Raw genomic sequence first — 6064 nt, forward strand, 5'->3', positions numbered from 1 at the left:
ATGTACTTTTTTGCTTCTATGCTAAGTATATATATGAAGCGAAATCTATAAGGGCGCCAAAAAAGGTTTTGTCCCGGGCGGCTTGAAGGCTCTCGGCGGCCCTGACCACCAAGGTTAGCGGAAATAGAACTTGCATCATCAAACTGAAACAAACACGCTGAACCTTGTTTACTGGTCTTAAAATATGACTCTTAGCATCCCTTCAACATCATTTTCAAAGTTATACATTCTACTGTACCTCAACAAAACAACTTTCAGTTCTAAAGTTTAAAATTGTAAGTTTATATTAATTGCCGCTGCATCGTTAAAAATATTTGTCAATTAGTTTGGGCCCCTAACCCGGACTCGTCGACTTTGTTTAAAATAAACTTTCACCTTTTTGAATTAATACCAAAGTTGTACGTGCTCTATGAAGTTTGCATATGAGTAAACAAAACATCCAAAAATTTTAATATCATCTCATAAACATTTAAAAATCAACTCAAATACATGGTTAAAAGAGTGCAAAGGAAAGACTAAGGAACTATTATTGTTTATTGAATAACCATTTTACTTTCCTTCGAATTGTGGGTCGTTCACCAGGTTTGATAAAGGCTCCGTCAATAATCAATAAAGAGACACTTACCTTAAAAGCACTTGCCTGGTCATATTTATTATTTCTCTTCTCTTAATACTCTGAGTTCTTTTTTTGATGTTAATAAAGCTTCGGAGCAAATTGTTTTTGAAAACTGATCATATTTGTTATTCCTCTGAATGCTTTGCGTTTTCCTTTTTCCCGTTCAAACCTTTGAAGCAAATTGTCAACAGATTAACTAACTATTTTAAATCAAAACCAACTTTCTGTCTTTTTTCGAAGCATACAAAGTTATCAATAATACTCTAATTTCTAAGAACATTTGTGCATTTATAAAAAATTCATGAATTGCTGTTGATCATTTATTTATCAATATATCTTTCATTTAATTTCAAATGACTTTGATATTAAAATAGCATGACATTCTTTATATTAACATTAAACAAAGATGATTCTAACGGTTTAAATTAAGAATGTGTAAATAAATCTGCATCCAGATGACAATGTTATATGACAGTTAGTATTGAACTGAACAATAAATCGATGCTATTCACACTCAAGTTCGACTAAATTAAGAACAAGATAATGTTTAGAAAGTTAAAGTAGTTGAAGAAAATAAGAAGCTTTTTATGAAGCAAAATGTTGTTCGTAGTTTACGTCTGTGAACTTGCAGCAAAGAATTATTTGATTTTAATGTATTTACAACTGTATAAAGGTTGGATCTTTGTTTCGGATGGAACGATCTAGATTCTCAAACTGTCAATCATGAGTTGCAATAACGGGACGATCCTATTTGGAAAGAGCTTTATAAAATCTCTCAAGTTTAATTTGCTGCGGCATATCCTCAAATAAAGGTGGAAACACATTTGCTTCTAAAGAATAAAGATTGAAACACACTTGCTCTCGAACAAAAGTAAAAATTTTTTAGATGATAATACCTTGTTTAACTTTTTGTCTCTTAAGCATCCAAACAAAAGGAAAAATTAACAAAAGTTCAACACTGACTAATTATTTTGTACATGTATAAATTAAGGTTCATAATAGCTACAATGTAATTCCTCACTTAGATATGCAACTTGTGTATTAGTGTTGCCGCAGTACTTGCTCTATGATTTTTAAATAAATAGGGGGTGCGTCAGGTGATTGAGAATATCACGTATTGTTATTATTCTTATGTTTTATTATTTTTTTCTATTTGTTGGTATTTATACATGATAGATAATAAACCAATGCAAGAGATGAAAAGACACGCGATAAGAGTAGCATTACAGACAAAATACAGCGATTTACATATTGCACAATTACTTAAAATTATAAGCGTTTTAATAATAATTTTTAAAAGAAAAAAAAAATTGAGAGTTGAACAAGATATATATTCAATTACACAGTACAGAATTAATAAAAAAAAATTAATTGCCTAACTGTTACAATTTTATTGTTGTCACTGTAAATATCTGCTTTTTTATGAGTGTAGAACGAAATAAATTACGTATTATTACCTCAAAAAATGATTGCAGGTATTATATAAAGAAAATCTGAAAGTGCTTTTGCATATAATACACCTTTCAAAAATATAGAACCATTTTTTTTTTTATAAATTGATTTCACTTGAGTTTTATAATTTATAATTCACTTTAATTAGAAACTAAAATTGGAGACTAAAAAGGTAGTCGACTAAATTCAGTTATACTAAAAATTTAGTCGACTAATTTTAGTTAGACCAAAACTAACCTTAACTCTTACCCCTAGTAGGAAGTGCACTTTCAGAACCTTGTAGGAAACCCAAACGTTTAAGCTACGCGACAAAAGTGCATGCTTTCAATATAAAGATGGAAATAAAGTATCACACTTTGCAAGTTTACAAAGATGTTTTTTTGATATTAAATAATGCTAAAAACTCAAACTGTTCTGGAAATATAAATAACCTTTTACTTAATACTCAAGCTTTGCTCAAAAAAAGTTGGACTTTGATGCCAAATATCGGTTTTCGATAAGATCAGATTTTTTCCAAATCGGGAAAGTAACACCTAATGTAAATGGTGAATTGTACCCTGCGTTGTTCGTAATTTGATATTGGGTCACAAACATTTCAAGAAACTCCTCTTTTCCTTCTTCCAAATAAACACTGGTGTTTGAACCTTTATGGAAACTATAGCGATAAGAAGAAATATTACCGCTTTAAAATACTTTCATTTGGAATGTACCCCTTTAAGTTTATCTTAAAATGCTTCAAACGTAAAGCAATATAAACATAAGCTTACTGGTTGAACTGAATAGCCCGTCTATCGTGTTTACCAGCTGTAGTAATAAATAAACAATAGCCTGCAAAAGTAGGTACAAGTCATTTTGAATGAGTAGAATCCAGTTTCAGGGGGAACAAAGTAAGCAAACGCTTGACCACCAAGGTTAAAAGAAACAGAGTTTACATCGTTAAACTGAAACAAACATGATGAACTTGATATTGTAATCTTAAAAGAGCATCAATGGTCCACATGGTCCACAAAATTCTCTGTTGTACTGCAGCAAAAACAACTATCAGTTCTAAAGTTTAAAATTGAAAACCAACATCAGCTGACGCGGCGTTGTTAAAAGTAGTTATATATTATTTTGGGTCCCTAACTTGGATTAGTTGATCATCATATTTTGATTAATATAAACTTTTTCCTTTTTCGCACAAAGTGCCGTCAAAGCTTGCTGAAATACGCTTGATATGTTGGCGTCGAAAACGTTGTTGGGTAGACATGTCGAGTTGTTTGTACAGAGACCTTTCTCACATCCTGCGTTCTGCACGAAATAATGCTGTGTGATGTAATCAACAGTCTCAAAAAAGTACTTAAAAATATTTATTCGTAGTACCTCAGTAGACACATTAACGTACTCTCAGCAAAATAAATCTTAAACTTAAAAACTCAGTTTAAGCATTAATCGAAAATAAAAGAAAACAGACTCTAAAAACATAAACTCACCAGTACTGTGTAATGAGTCGAGTTTTCTTAATACATAAGTTTATTTTTATCTGCATATGCTTGTTGACTGAGTAATTGACACTCCATTTTACTGACGTTTGCCGTAAGGTTGGATATTAGGTTAATCGAGAGACATTGAGTTGAAGCAGCACATTTCTTGAGGCAATGCTGTTCACTTTCTACAGTCGATTTATCAAGAGCATAAATCCTCAGTGTTTTCACTGTAGACGTCAATAAGTCCGATCTGCAGAGCTTGTTACTTGAGCATACAACTGACTAAACCAATCGGATTGATACCAAAGTTGCGCATGCTCTATGAAGTTTGCATACACGTAAACACAAACATTAAAAAATGTCAAGGACTTGTGGGAGAAACTAACTTTTGCAATTAAAATATTTTATTTGATCTTCGTAGCAACATTTGTAAAGATGTTAACGTCAGTTAAAAGAGTGCAAATGAAAAATTCAAGGAAAAGTTACTGTTTAATGAATGAATATTTTACTTTTCGTCACATTGTAGGTGGCTAACCAGGTTTGGTTATGGCTCCTCAAATAGTTATTGAAGCAGCACTTATCTTAAAACCAGTTTCCTGATCATATTTGTTTGACCATATTCCTCTTCTTGTAATACTTTGTATCCTTTTTCTGATGTAAATAAAGTGCCAACACATTAACCTTTTATTTTAATCAAATCCAACTTGCTGGCTGTTTCGAAGTAAAACAGTAAATTCATAATAAATTCATTTTCAACTGCAATTAAGTTATATATTTATTGATGCCTTTCGTTTAGTTTCATGACTTTGGTAAAACTATGACTTCTAACACATTGTCATAAATTGCGTAAATATATTAAATATAAATATATCTTATCAAATGAATTTAAAATGTAGATAAAACAATAGAAGATGTTTTCTTATTCAGATCAAGGCGCCAGAACATTCTTGGTAGTCGACTTTATTGTTAACCTCAGAATTTAAATGGTAGTTCATAGCAAGTTAAAAGGAGATCCATTAGATAAACTCTGATGGTATTAATAAGGAATGCGTTAATAATGCTACATCTGAATAACCAAGTGATAAAATTGACAGTCTGTATTAAACTGAACAATTGAAACAAACTCAAACTCAAATTCAACCAAATTGAAGAGTAAAGTAGTGCTAAGAAACTTAATGCTTTTGAAGAAATTCAATACAGCAAAATATTCTTCGTAGTTTATGTCTGTGAACTTACAGCAAAAGAGTTATTTGAGTTTGATGCTTTTATGACTACATAAATGTTGCATCTTTGGTTTGGATGGAACTAAAATCTAAATCATCAAGCTGCCAATTAAATATTTCATTATATAGACGAATCAGACGGAGTGAAGGAAAACGGGATAATCTTACTTGGAGAGAGCTAAATGAAACCTCTCGAGTTTAATTTGCTGCTACATGCTTTTCAAATAAAGGTTGTAAACACTTGCTTGTAAAAAATAAGGATGGAAACACATTTGCTCTTAAACAAAAGTTAGATTTGTAAGATGATTTTTTTTTTTAAATTTTTTGTCTCTTAACCGTCCGGAAAGAATGAAAAACTAAGAAAATTGAATACTGGCTAAAATGCCACAACAGCTACTATGCAATAGATCATTAAAAGTGATTGATCACAAAAAAAAGAGAGCTACCAACGGTGTCTAAGTGGCAGCTACCAACGGTGTCTAAGTGGCAGCTCGCCGTCAAATAACAAAAGGCCTTGATGATCGTCAAATTTATTAACCACCAAATCGCATCTCATCGGTTGATAATGGCGGTTGATTTAAAAGTATTATAGCAAGCAGTAAATGGTGATTTTTTTTAAAAAAACGGTGGCCATCAGTAGTTACTACACGTTTTGCACAAGTATATGTTTGTAAATAAGAAAGAACTGTATTAAATAATAACAAAGAATCCATTTTAATCGTGAAAATAAAGTAAAAACGATTAAAAAAATTTATCGATCAATCCACGAAAACAAATCTTACACCTATATTTAGTTAGGTAATGAATAATTGTAAATTCAGCTACAAATAAAAGACAATGGAAAATGCAGATGTCATTTAAAGTTTTATATTTTTTATGGCATTCATCGAACTTTTTTAAAGCATCCATCGAACTTTTTTAAAACATCCATCGAACTTTTTTAAAACATCCATCGAACTTTTTTAGTTGGAATCGAAAAACTACTTAAAGTTACAGCAACATATCTTTTAAATTGTTAAAAAATGTATGTAAACAATTATTTGTAATTTTATTGGTAAATTTACTACAAAAAAGGTTTGGAATATTTTTAACCTTCATACTAGCCATTTAACATGTGTTTACCTAGAGTACGAACTATTCAAAGCCCTTTCAGAAAACCTAACTTCTGCAAAATAAGAATATTGGGCAAGTAATAACCCTGAGAAATTTGCCGCTCGATGAAGTAACCACTTTTTACCCTTCATTGAGTCATAATTACGTCTCAAAAAATAATGTGTAGTACGAAATTACGGCAATATTTCATGTCT

Source organism: Hydra viridissima, unplaced genomic scaffold, assembly GCF_058129835.1.
Source record: "Hydra viridissima isolate aposymbiotic clone 2 unplaced genomic scaffold, HvirCarnegie_v1 scaffold_14, whole genome shotgun sequence".
Lineage (NCBI taxonomy): Eukaryota > Metazoa > Cnidaria > Hydrozoa > Anthoathecata > Hydridae > Hydra > Hydra viridissima.